The sequence below is a fragment of the Etheostoma spectabile genome, unplaced genomic scaffold (genome assembly GCF_008692095.1).
Source record: "Etheostoma spectabile isolate EspeVRDwgs_2016 unplaced genomic scaffold, UIUC_Espe_1.0 scaffold00018491, whole genome shotgun sequence".
Lineage (NCBI taxonomy): Eukaryota > Metazoa > Chordata > Actinopteri > Perciformes > Percidae > Etheostoma > Etheostoma spectabile.
The window spans coordinates 1,778-14,968 of record NW_022604286.1 but is presented as its reverse complement, the minus strand read 5'-3'; the positions used below and the strand labels follow the sequence as shown (position 1 = coordinate 14,968).

General features: G+C 41.7%; 2 non-coding genes across 2 annotated transcripts; both read left to right on the top strand.

The window, feature by feature from the left end:
- The first annotated feature begins 10,264 nt into the window (after positions 1–10,264).
- On the top strand, positions 10,265–10,336 carry trnaq-uug (transfer RNA glutamine (anticodon UUG)). Its single transcript has one exon. It is a non-coding gene; the product is annotated as a tRNA-Gln (tRNA).
- Positions 10,337–10,642: 306 nt separating this feature from the next.
- trnae-uuc (transfer RNA glutamic acid (anticodon UUC)) lies at positions 10,643–10,714 on the top strand. Its single transcript has one exon. It is a non-coding gene; the product is annotated as a tRNA-Glu (tRNA).
- Positions 10,715–13,191: the final 2,477 nt, after the last annotated feature.

Here is a 13,191-nt window from a genome sequence, read left to right as displayed (position 1 = left end):
TCCACTATGGTCAGCATGCAGGCGCTTGGTTTGTTTGCAGTTAGATTAAATGATGGCAGCCAATATAAAACCAACTGGAGCTTGTCTGCAGCGATGTGTGGACTTGTACTGGTAGTGCACAGGTATATAGATAGTTTGACATTGTCATATAATACACACTGTAGCTGTAGCCACACCGGGATTTCCGGCATTACGGTAAGCGTACCTGACTCATTTCCGTTTCCTGTGCCTGTGTGTTGGTTGCGTGTTGGTTGCTCTGCTGCTCACGACATACCAGTTCAGTTTGTTAGATTTGCTATTACAGCGGCTAACTGTCCGCTAAACACTTATTCTTATAGCAGTTCTGCCTAAGCACTCACATATCTTCTCATTTTTTAGCGACTTTTGTTAAATAACAGCTGTTTTAACGCTTGGTAGCTAACGCTACCTTACTTTAGCTTAGCTGCTAACGACTTTAGCTTAGCAGTTATTATGTCGGCCCCCTCTCCGACTTTCTCCTGCTCGGTGTGTGAGATGTTTAGTTACTCCTCTGCATCCTTTAGCGGTGATGGCGTGTGTAACAAGTGTAGTTTATTTTTGGACGTGGAGGCGAGGCTTAGTAAGTTAGAAGTCCGGATCCGCACCATGACAGATCAGTCGTCAGTTACTGTAGCTAACCTCCCCCCGGTAGTCAGCACGGGCCGGCCTGAGCCTGAGTTAGCCTCTGGTAGTTCCTCGCGAACTCCGGAGCAGCCAGGACATAGTGGCTGGGTTACTGTGCGAGGACGAGGAAGAGACAGTCGTAAGCTTTCCAAGGCGTCGGACCGCCACCAGCCTGTTAGCGTTTCTAACAGATTTTCCCCACTCAGCAACCCCCCGCTGAGAAACCAACTCTGGTTATCGGCAGCTCCATTCTGAGAAACGTGAAGTTAGCGAAGCCAGCAGCCGTAGTTAAGTGCATCCCGGGGGCTAGAGCGGGCGACGTTGAGTCTTATCTGAAACTGCTGGCTAAGGATAAACGTAAATACAGCAAGATTGTTATTCACGTTGGCGTTAATGACTCCCGGTTACGGCAATCGGAGGTTACTAAGATTAATGTTGAATCGGTGTGTACATACGCGAAGTCAATGTCGGACACCGTAGTTTTCTCTGGACCCCTGCCAAATCTAACCAGCGATGACACGTATAGCCGCATGTCGTCATTTCGCCGCTGGCTATCGAGGTGGTGTCCAGATAATGATGTGGGCTTTGTGGATCACTGGCAGTCTTTCTGGGGAAGACCTGATCTGATTCGGAGAGACGGCATTCATCCCACTTGGACTGGAGCAGCTCTCATTTCTAGAAACATTGACAAGTGTATTGGTGGACCTAATCCTTGACAATCCATAGTTGGGACCAGGAGGCAGAGTCCCAGTCTAACACACTTCTCTGCTCCTTTATTCCAGGTGTTACCTAGTAAAAATCCCATAGTGACGGTGTCTGCCCCCCGACCATTAAAATTATTTAAATCAAAGGTAAACAGAAGAGGAGCAGTGCATGAAAACCTCATAACAATTAAAACCACAAGTGCAATAGTTCAAAAGAATAGGAGAATTAAATGTGGACTCTTAAACATCAGATCTCTCTCTTCTAAAGGGGTACTAGTAAATGAATTAATATCAGATTCTAATATTGATTTATTTTGTCTTACTGAAACCTGGCTGAGTAATGGAGAATATGTTAGTCTAAATGAGTCCACCCCCCCCAGTCATATTAATACTCACATTCCTCGAGGCACAGGCCGAGGAGGTGGAGTTGCAGCTATCTTTGATTCCAGTCTACTAATTAGCTCTAAACCTAAACTAAATTATAACTCATTTGAAAGTCTTGTTCTTAGTCTTTCACACCCAAGTTGGAAATCAATGCAACCAGTTCTATTTGTTATAGTGTACCGAGCACCTGGTCCATACTCTGAATTTTTATCCGAATTTGCAGAGTTTCTATCGAACTTAGTGCTAAAAACGGACAAAGTTATTATTGTAGGGGATTTTAATATTCATGTGGACGATGAGAATGATAGCCTTAGCACTGCGTTTATCTCTCTATTAGATTCCATTGGCTTCTCTCAAAGTGTACATAAACCGACTCACCGTTTTAACCACACCCTCGATCTTGTTCTGGTATATGGTGTTGAAATTGAACATTTAATAGTGTTCCCACAGAATCCCTTCCTATCTGACCACTGTTTGATAACTTTTGAGTTTATACTGCTGAACTACACGCTGTTAGGCAAAACCTCCTATACAAGATGTCTATCTGATAGTGCTGTAGCTAAATTTAAGGATACGATTCCGTTAGCATTTAATTCATTACCAAGTCCCAAAGTAACGGAGGACTCCTATGCTATTAGTCCCTCCCAAATCGATCATTTTGTTGATAGTGCAGCAGGCTCGCTACGAATGACTCTAGACTCTGTTGCCCCTCTAAAAAAGAAGATAATAAAACAAAGAAGGTTAGCTCCATGGTATAACACTGAAACTCGCAAATTAAAGCAAATATCGCGGAAACTTGAGAAGATCTGGCGCTCCACCAAACTGGAAAATTCTCGTTTAACCTGGCAAGATAGTCTTAAAACGTATAGGAAGGCCCTCCGTAATGCCAGAGCAGCGTACTACTCGTCATTGATAGAGGAAAATAGGAACAACCCCAGGTTTCTTTTCAGTACTGTAGCCAGGCTAACAGAAGGTCACAGCTCTACAGAGCCAAGTATTCCCATAGCTCTTAGTAGTAACGACTTTATGAGGTTTTCAATGATAAAATTATAACTATTAGAAGCAAAATTCACCAAGACCTGCCTTTAACTGGCACTGACTTATCTCTAAACTCAGGAACCTTAGAAACAGCTGTAAAACCAGATACATGTTTTGACTGCTTTGCTTCACTTGATCTTTATCAATTTAATTCAATTATTTTTCATCTAAGCCATCAACCTGCCTCTTAGATCCCATCCCGACTAGGCTACTTAAAGAAGTTTTACCATTAGTCAACACTTCACTACTGAATATAACCAATTTGTCTTATTAACAGGCTATGTACCACAGCACTTTAAAGTAGCTGTAATTAAACCTCTTCTGAAAAAGCCAAACCTTGATCCAGATGTTTTAGCCAACTATAGACCTATATCCAACCTTCCATTTTTCTCTAAGATTCTTGAGAAAGCAGTCGCCAAACAGCTGTGTGACTTTCTGCATAGCAACAGCTTATTTGAGGATTTTCAGTCAGGATTTAGAGTTCATCATAGCACAGAGACAGCACTTGTGAAAATTACTAATGACCTCCTAATTGCTTCAGACAAAGGACTTATCTCTGTACTTGTGTTATTAGATCTTAGCGCTGCATTTGATACCATTGACCATTATATCTTATTACAGAGATTGGAACATTTAATTGGCATTAAAGGGACTGCTCTAAGCTGGTTTAAGTCTTATTTATCAGATCGATCTCAGTTTGTTAATGTTAACGATGAATCCTCTGTGCACGCCAACGTTAGTCATGGAGTCCCACAAGGATCTGTGCTCGGTCCAATCCTGTTCACTTTATATATGCTTCCTTTAGGCAGTATTATTAGGAAACACTCCATAAACTTTCATTGTTATGCAGATGATACTCAATTATATCTTTCAATCAAGCCGGATGAAACTAATCAGTTAGCTAAACTTCAAACGTGCCTTCAAGATATTAAAACCTGGATGACCTGTAATTTTCTAATGTTAAACTCCGATAAAACTGAAGTTATTGCTCTCGGACCCAAGCACCTTCGTGACGCACTATCCAAAGATATAGTTACTCTGGATGGCATCACCCTGGCCTCCAGCACCACAGTGAAGAATCTTGGAGTCATCTTTGATCAGGACATGTCCTTTAATTCCCATTTAAAGCAAATTTCAAGGATCGCCTTTTTTCACCTACGTAATATTGCAAAAATCAGGAATATCCTGTCTAAAAATGATGCAGAAAAACTAGTCCATGCATTTGTTACTTCTAGGTTGGATTACTGCAATTCTCTGTTATCAGGCTGCTCGAAAAAATCCATAAAGACTCTACAGCTGATCCAGAATGCTGCGGCACGTGTTCTGACAGGAACCAGGAAAAGAGATCACGTTTCTCCTGTTTTAGCTTCTCTGCATTGGCTTCCTGTAAAATTTAGAATAGAATTTAAAATCCTTCTTCTCACCTACAAAGCTCTTCATGGTCAGGCTCCATCTTATCTTAAAGAGCTTATAGTACCTTACAACCCTAGGAGAGAACTACGCTCCCAGAATGCAGGGTTACTGGTGGTTCCTAGAGTCTCTAAAAGTAGAACGGGAGCCAGAGCGTTCAGCTATCAAGCTCCTCTCCTGTGGAACCAGGTTCCAGTTTGGGTCCGGGAGGCAGACACCGTCTCCACATTTAAGAGTAGGCTTAAGACTTTCCTTTTGATAAAGCTTATAGTTAGGGCATAGAATCGAATATTGTTAGGGAGTAGTAGTTAGTCACATTGTTTTCAGATTTATCTATCATATAATATAACTAAAGGGAGACTTGGCATACAGCCTGATCCGGGGGGAGAGTTCTGGCCTGGCCGGGCTGGAGCTCTCTTACCTCGTCTCTCTTGGTTTTGTTGTAATAGTTTTAGACAGCTGGGGACTTATTTTGATACACTGAGCTCCTCTCTCCTCTATCTTTCCATCTTTTCATTTATGTGCATCCATGTCCCAGAAATGCTTGTTACTAACCTATTTCTGGGGAGTCATTCCCCGGAGTCCTTATGTTCTTTTTTCCCCAGCATGTTCCCTTGGATCAGAGAGGCTCCGAAATCAGGGTAGCGCTATTGCCATGGTTCCGCTACACGTTCTGTGATGCCATGTTCAACTGCTACACTGTGGTGCCCTGCTACGTCCTGCTACGTCCTGCTGTGCCTTGTAATGCTGCACAGCGTCCTGCTATGCCATGAACTACCACAAAGAACTTCTACAAACTACTAATTTTTTCTATTTTTGTTATTGCCACTCTTCATTCTAACCCCCAACCGGCCCGTCAGACACCGCCTACCAAGAGCCTGGGTCTGACCGAGGTTTCTGCCTAAAAGGAAGTTTCCTCGCCACTGTCGCACTGTTGCTTGCTCTGGAGGAAACTAGAACTGTTGGGTCCTTGTAAATTCCGGAGTGTGGTCTATCTGTAAAGTGTCTTGAGATAATCTTGTTATGAATTGATACTATAAATAAAATTGAATTGAAATTGAATTGAATATAATCACACATTTGGTTTGGTTTGTTTTCTACACAGGAAAAAACGTGAACATGAGGAGCTGTTGGACTACATGGAGAAGGCTGACGATAAGTTCCTGCAGCTCAACAAAGACATGGTGGCAAAGATGGAGGCAGACACCAGCGCTCTGCTGGGGCTCATGGGGCGCATGGTGGCAGTGATGGAGGCGCAAGCACAGAAAAATTAACATGTAATTTATTTATTTATTTATTATTTGTAACTATTTGATTGTCTATGACAATAAACAAATGTTTTTATTTAACAACATTCTCACCCTTCCTTATTCCAACAAGTCAGAACACAATACCAGACTGGTTATTCATTAAAAAGATAAAATAACAGTTTTGAAAATGTGAATGTGAAGTGCAAACAATCCTTATTTGGCACAACACACATAGGCACAACGAGTTAAAAGATATAATTTAATGAGTGTATTCCACATTAACTATCTATCCAAAGTAACAGGGATTATCAACAGATACATATACTATACAACAGGTAAAAACATTGAACAACATGTGAAACTTCCCCAGTTGATTACTGACATTTTTTTGTATTGCAAGTTTTCTGAAATTTTCTCCTGTCAGAAAATGAGGCTTTTACTACTGTAAACTTTCGGTGCATTTAGAAACAGGCAACTGGCAGTAATGATGTACAACAATCACTGTAAAAACTATCACTCCTCTCTACTGAAATAGTTGATTAAGGCTGCTCTAATATCTGCCCCTTCTGGCTCACCATGCTCAGGTAGTGCTTGACCTGGAGGCTGAATGTGTAACTGCCTGTCTACACGCTCCTCCATGAAATTGTCACCATGCTCTTCACAAATATTATGAAGCACACAGCAGGTTAACGTCATTTTCTTGCTGAGCTCCAGCTTGCAGTCATTTCTTTTGAGGAGACATCTCCAACGGCCCTTCAACCTTCCAAAAGCCGTCTCTACAACCGAATGTGCACTCCTCAGTCTGTGACTGTAGGTGTGTTGTTCAGGTCAGAGTCTTCCAGTGTCGGAGAAGGCTTCAGAAGCCAGTTCTGCATGGGTAAGCAGGGGTCACCGATGAGGTAGTGTCCAACATTAATGCCAGAGATGATCTTTTTGTTTTGTCCAAGTAATTCACCATCACTTAGTTGCTCCCATAAATGTGACTGCCTTAGCACTCATGACGCACTCTCTCTGTGCGTCATGCACACTCCTGCATAGCCCACACACACATCCCAAAACAGGCCTCTGCCGTCCACAACTCCTTGCATATAATCGAGTGCCACCCTTTCCGGTTAAAGTAGTCCCGGGGACTCCATCGGGGGCAATGATTGGGATGTGGCTTCCATCTATTGCACCAACAACCTGTGGTATTCTCCAGCGGTTATGGAAGAAGGTGGCAATTTCAACCAGCTTAGCAGCATGGGGTGGGTGATGTGTTGAGGGAGCAAGACCTTTATAACGGAGTCACAGAAATCCTGAACACAGTTAAAACACTGTGCTTAGACCTACCCCAAAAAGGTGGCTAATGGTCCTATACTCAATGCCAGTAGCCAGCTTCCACAGAGCAATTGCAACACGTTTTCTCACTGAAACAGACGGTAGGTAGGTGGTGTTCATTCGGCCCATGAGAGGCCTGACCTGACCCACATATGTATTCTAATGACTCCCGGGACATTCGAAAGTTTTGAACAAACTGTGAAGGGGTCAAATCCGGCACAACTGTGTCCCCCAATAGTGTGATCGGTGGTATGCCCAGACCACATGTGTCCTCCTCTGCCTTGCCCTCAGCCATAATACAACCTGCAAAAATAAAAGTCAGTTGGTTTGTTAACATGTATGCTTTGGTATTGTACAGTATTACATCCAACAATAATAACAGGGGTTTTACAAAACAATAACAAAATTGCAGCAAAAAAAATTTCAGATTAGTGTAAAGATTTATGTTGAGATTTATATAAAAAAGATTGCAAAATTATCAATTCTTTTTGTTTACATTTCTTATATTAACTGATAGGGTTTCCCCCTTAAACCCTGCTGCCCAACATGTACATGCACGTCCTTGGCTAGCAATATCACCGTTAACATGACAGAGAAGATGAGACACAATGGTTACAAATATACATTGTAACGCTGGCTGCACAGATTATGTCGACGATACGCTACGATTGACACACACACACACACCACACACACAGTTATAATCATATGCTGGATGTATGGTGTATATGTCTACACAGTTAAATGACCGGGCTATAATAAGATCCCTTCTGCTATGTAATCGACAACCAGGACAATTCCATAGTGGTTGGTAAACCGGAACATTTTAGAGTCCCGATAGGCTTTTGTCGGAAAAAACTGGGACTGCCCTGGTCAAACCGGAACGTCTGTTCACCCTAACGGTGTTTTGCTTCACGCTACTGCTGTTACCATCGCTAGCTAGCAAAATATGATAATAAATGTTAAATCATGGGAGATAATGAACGTGTCCTCTGTCCATAGCGGTCACGAAGAGCTGTCAAGGCCCGTCTTTGAATTCCAGTGTGAATTGTAAAGCCAGGAGCAAAAGTATCGGTATGTAGTCCTCCATTATTGTTGATAGCAGGGCTGCCAACTCTCACGCATTGGCCGTGAGACACACGCATTTGACTGGTTTCACACGCTCACACGCCACACCCCCGATTTCTCACGCTGAAGTGTCAACCCGGTCGGTCAAATTTCTGATAGATGAGTTTATCTATAGATTTATCTGTTTAGCCACTAGTTGTGCTTTCAGAGACTGTGAGGGGGTTCAAGAGCGCTCCCGTCTGTGAAAGTTTCGAATTGTCGCCAAACTGAGAACATTTTTTTACGATCCATCCCATTTCCCCGGCTTTAGGTATGAGCTCTGAGTATCACAGACCGTCCGTCGCTTCGTGTCCACTCTCTGTAACAATAGAGGTGAGCAGCGCGGCTGGTAGCGTAGCAACTTCAGTTCATGTTAGTGGACCTGCTCTGCTGTGGACAGTGACGCGTTGCATCCGTGTAGTCCTCCGATAATGCGCAGCGTACAGCCTCCTCTAAACTTTGTCAGAGACCAGAGACCCGAATGGGCGTCTGTGTCTGTCAGACGGTCTGAATGAGATCCACCATATCAGCGGAGCAATGACATGCACAGCAGACTATATTACAACTCTCCAAATCTCGGCCAACAGAGATGGGAGGAGTTATATTTTGAATGTGCACAAAGTTGTAAACATGGGCAGAAATCTGGTGAAACACATCTGAGCTATACTATATATACACTATACTATATACTATACTATATATACTACATATATACACTATAATATATACTATACTGCAACATTGGGCCACTATTGTGGTTCTCTAACCTCGGTGCATCTCTAAATGTAACTGTAAATAATTAATTTGATGTTTTATGAAATGAACAAATAGTCTTTTTTTCCCCAAAAAGTAAATCCAGTAAGTGGGGCCCAGAGGATGAGGGCCAAACATTACTGAACCTTGGCACAAAGGTTAAAGGATAAGAATTTATGTAGATCAGTGGTTCTTATTCTTTAGAATTTCAGTGGTCTTAGTTGATCCCTCAACTTAATTAACTTTGGGTCCCTTGTCCCAACACCAGGGACCCTGGACCTGTTCCCCACAGACCCAAATCTTCTCAGCTGTTGATGAGATTGCTACTGTCTCTTCATGTGGTTCATTATGTTTGGCACGTTGTCTGGGTCAGTTCTTATATCATAAGAAGTTAATAATGTATATAATGTAAATGCTGAATGCCGTAAAAACTGTTGATACTACAACAATGCAAAGGTTCTTAACCCTACAGTTTTGCACATATCATGTAAGACTTGATTTCTCCATTTTTTTGCAAAAAAATCTCCAGAAAGTGCCCTTTAATGGTTTATTTTTCAATTTTTTTTCCTGGGGGGCATACCCCCAGACCCCCCTAGGGAGAACCCACACCCCCCACATATCACAAATCACAATTTAAACCCTGAAGGATAAAGAACCCAAAAAATTGCTTTGTACGTGGCAAAATATGGGTTGCCCCCCCAATCTCACTCCAAGGTTTTGGGAAAGTTGGCAGCCCTGTGATAGTCATAACGCGTTGCTATGACAACAGAGGTGCTTGCAGTGACGTTGTGACGTAGCCCTACTCTGGCTCTCGAAAATCGAGCTGGTTCCTAGATAACTGGCGAGTAGAACCAGCACCGAACTAGCACTAGCACTAGCACCAGCCCAGAACCAGCACCTGGTTAGCCTTGGTGGAAAAGACATATCACTGAGCTACAGCCCCTGAAGATTTTCAGATTTTTTAAACTTTTTGTGTTAGACGGAATAGAGAAGAAACTGGGTGGAATATGTAATGTTAATGTTGTATATGGCTTCAAAACCTGGTGGTGGCTGGAAATCAAACAATGGCAAAATGCTTGCACTGCTATTGTATAAATCAAAGTTAAAAAGTAACATGACTCAAAGAAAGCTACTGCGATGGCTGGGAATCCAACACCGGTCATTTGCTTGGAAGGTAGCTATGCTCACCACTAAACCACCATCGCTGGACAATGCACTGTTGACTGCAAATCTTGCAACACATCTGGTCATTGAGACAGATTTTTGCATTAATTACCATGAAACACAAGGAGGTCACTACAACCCACCACACTGTGCTATACAAATTTGCTCAATGTCAAAGGAGTAAAGCAGGACATGGGTAAAGTGCAGAGTGGTAGACACTTGTTAAGTTAAACATACAATTTATTGTTTTTTAATTCATGATGCATTATTTCATATCGGAATAAGAGCTCTTCGAGGTCTCTTACAGTCAGGACAACATTTGTTGGAGATGCCTGGGATTGACCCCGGGGTCTCATACATGCAAAGCATGCGCTCTACCACTGAGCTAATCCCCTAAATGCTCTCTGATTTGTTGTGATTTTTGTGTGCCTTCAATATCACACATGTGGATATTATGAAAGAAACTGCCAAGCAAACACTAGCAACACTTTGAAAGGTTCCATGGTGTAATGGTTAGCACTCTGGACTTTGAATCCAGCAATCTGAGTTCAAATTTCAGTGGAACCTGTTTTTAAGCCACAGCACAGGTGAAAAAGATCAACCTTTCAACTTCCCACATCTAGTTTAAAGTGAGCTTACAGGTTCAAAATGGAGCTCAACACGGAGGAGGATTCCTCCCTAACGGCCGCTCTGCTCTGCTCCGTGCCCCTGCCGTCCGGTAATAGTTAAAGCAGATAAAAACCCAAAGAACACTCAAAAGCTTCAAGATAAAACTTTTTTAAGAAGCTTCTTCACGTTCAAGAGAAGGCCTAGTTCGAGCCAGCCTATGACTTGATTCATGAAATCATTTCCCTGTTATTAATATGTGGTCAGTCCCATATGGTCTAGCGGTTAGGATTCCTGGTTTTCACCCAGGTGGCCCGGGTTCAACTCCCGGTATGGGAATCAATGTCTAGCCGATGAAGGTCTGTGGCAAGATCTGTGTCATTGGTCCTGTATTAACTGAGAGCTGTATTAACCTTGAGCTGTATATGCCCTGATATGCATTTCCCCAAACCTAACTCATGTAATGATAATAAATAGACATAATATATGTCTCAATGATCAACCATTGTTAAACTTTAACTAGACATGGTGGTGGAGAGGAAAAGGTGACTCTGAATCCTGAATCCTGACTACCAGACTTCTTGCAGTGTTTTATCAACAAGTCATATATGTATTTATTTGCCCTGTTCCTGGCATATCTATGGATGTATTCATGAAATCACTGTTATTATTCAACGTGTCAGTCCCATATGTCTAGAAGTCTGGATTCTGCCTAAATAACCTTTACATACATTCTTAAGGAGTCCTCTGGAGACTACAATCAGTAGATCTGAGAAAGCGTTCAGTTAGTTTGATTTTACATTCATTTGGCCTAAGTGATGTCCAAAAGGTCTTGGTTGCTGCTCTTAAAGACTTCTAACAGTAAGGAAAACCCTGGTTTTCACCCAGGTGGCCCTGGTTCAGCTCCCGGTATGGGAATTGGTATTTAGCTGGTGAAAGATCTGCACGATCTCTGACATTGGTCCTGTATTAAATCAGAGCTGTAGTTACGTACGTAAAAAGGCAAAAAAAGTGGAAGGTTAACTCAAGAAGTGTTTAATAAAGATTAGCATGTACAGCTGTATCTGTATCTGTTAACCATATGAATTATCTGTATCTGTATCTGCCAAACCCAGAAGTGGACAGGATTTAACCTGGAAGTGGGTTAGGTTGTCATGAAATGGGCGGGGCTTTAACCAGTATGTTATTTTAAGCATGCAATTGATATGGGTTGATCAAAAATTGTTATATTTATTGCTGAATGCTAGGGACCCGAATGGCGAGGCTGCGGCCTCAGGGTAGTAAAAAGATGACATCAAACAGGGATGGCATTATAAATAAAACAGGGGGGGCTCCAAGACCCTAAGGATGAGGTCATGATGGCATTTGACATGAAATGAAAGCGGTAGGCTAGTACAAAAGGTCACATAAATTAAAAATATCCCTGTGACACAAAGGACAATACAAAAGGTTAAGTTGGCCAGTAATTTTGCTATTTAATTTGCGTTGTGATTGTTGTGTGCATTTAATATCACACATGTGGATATTATGAAAGAAACTGCCTAGCAAACCCCTGCAACACTTCTAAAGGTTCCATGGTGTAATGGTTAGCACTCTGGACTCTGAATCCAGCGATCTGAGTTCTAATCTCAGTGGAACCTGTTTTTAAGTTGTATGTCTGCATTAGCTTAAGTTAAGTGTATGTCTTGTTTGTGTTGTAGTATGGAACCATTTTCCTGTCTTTAATGTATTATGAAACTTATTTCCCTGGAAGAAGAGTTACTGTAGCTCAATGGGATTGTTCCTTGTTAAATAAAGGTTAAATAAAAATAAAATTAATCTGTAATATATCCAAACATTCCTCTATTCATTACCGACATACTGGAAGTCGGCCATGTTTAATTGGATGCTCTCCAGTTATTGTTGTTTGGTAAATTAACATTATATTTTCTTACTTTGGGGACTTTCATTTCATATTCTTTGTCTGATATTTTCTATTCCCTGTTTGTATTTTCTGTGACTGCATGTGGTTTTAAATCTGTTGGAGTTTCTTCAGACTAAAGCAAAGACACTGATGATGTCATCCAAAAGAAACATACAGGAAAGCAAACCTGTTTCCAGAGGACACTAAAGAATGACGGAGCAGCAGGAAACAGAGCAGCTCAAATAGCAAACAGCTGATTTATTCATCTGACTCGTAGAATAACGCCAATGATTGACTTGTTTAAATGTCTGGGAATGTGGAACAGCTCCATGCTGACTACCTGAAATAAAAACAAGCCACATGCTGATATTGGAGACTTGATTTGATAGATTTATTCTTCCTGTTGTGTCTCTGTCTAAACTCCTAATTTAAAGGTAAGTCAGCATCCACTAAAGGTTGTGTTGTTGCTGCTGACAGACTCAGATCATTATTCTAAGTGTGTGACAACATTATGGGATGGATCCCTACAGAGATAGACCTTTAGTTAAAGAGGAACATCCTTTTAGTTAGATCCTTTAGTTTCAAACCAGACCAGAGTGGTGATTGTAGGAACAGTGAAAGATGAACCAAGATGGCTTTTCATATATTATTTTCTTTACTATTGACTATAGTTGTGTTTGTTTTCAACAGAAATCAACTGTCAAACATTTCTATCATCATCATAAAGTTCCAACGTTAAGTTTTTCACGCCAGTTCAAAGTGGAGCTGAACACGGAGGAGGATTCCTCCTAACGGCGCTCTGCTCTGCTCCGTGCCCCCGCTGTCGGTAATAGTTAAAGCAGATAAAAACCTAAAGAACACTCATTAGCTTCAAGATAAAACTTACTTAAGAAGCATCTTCATTCACGTTCAA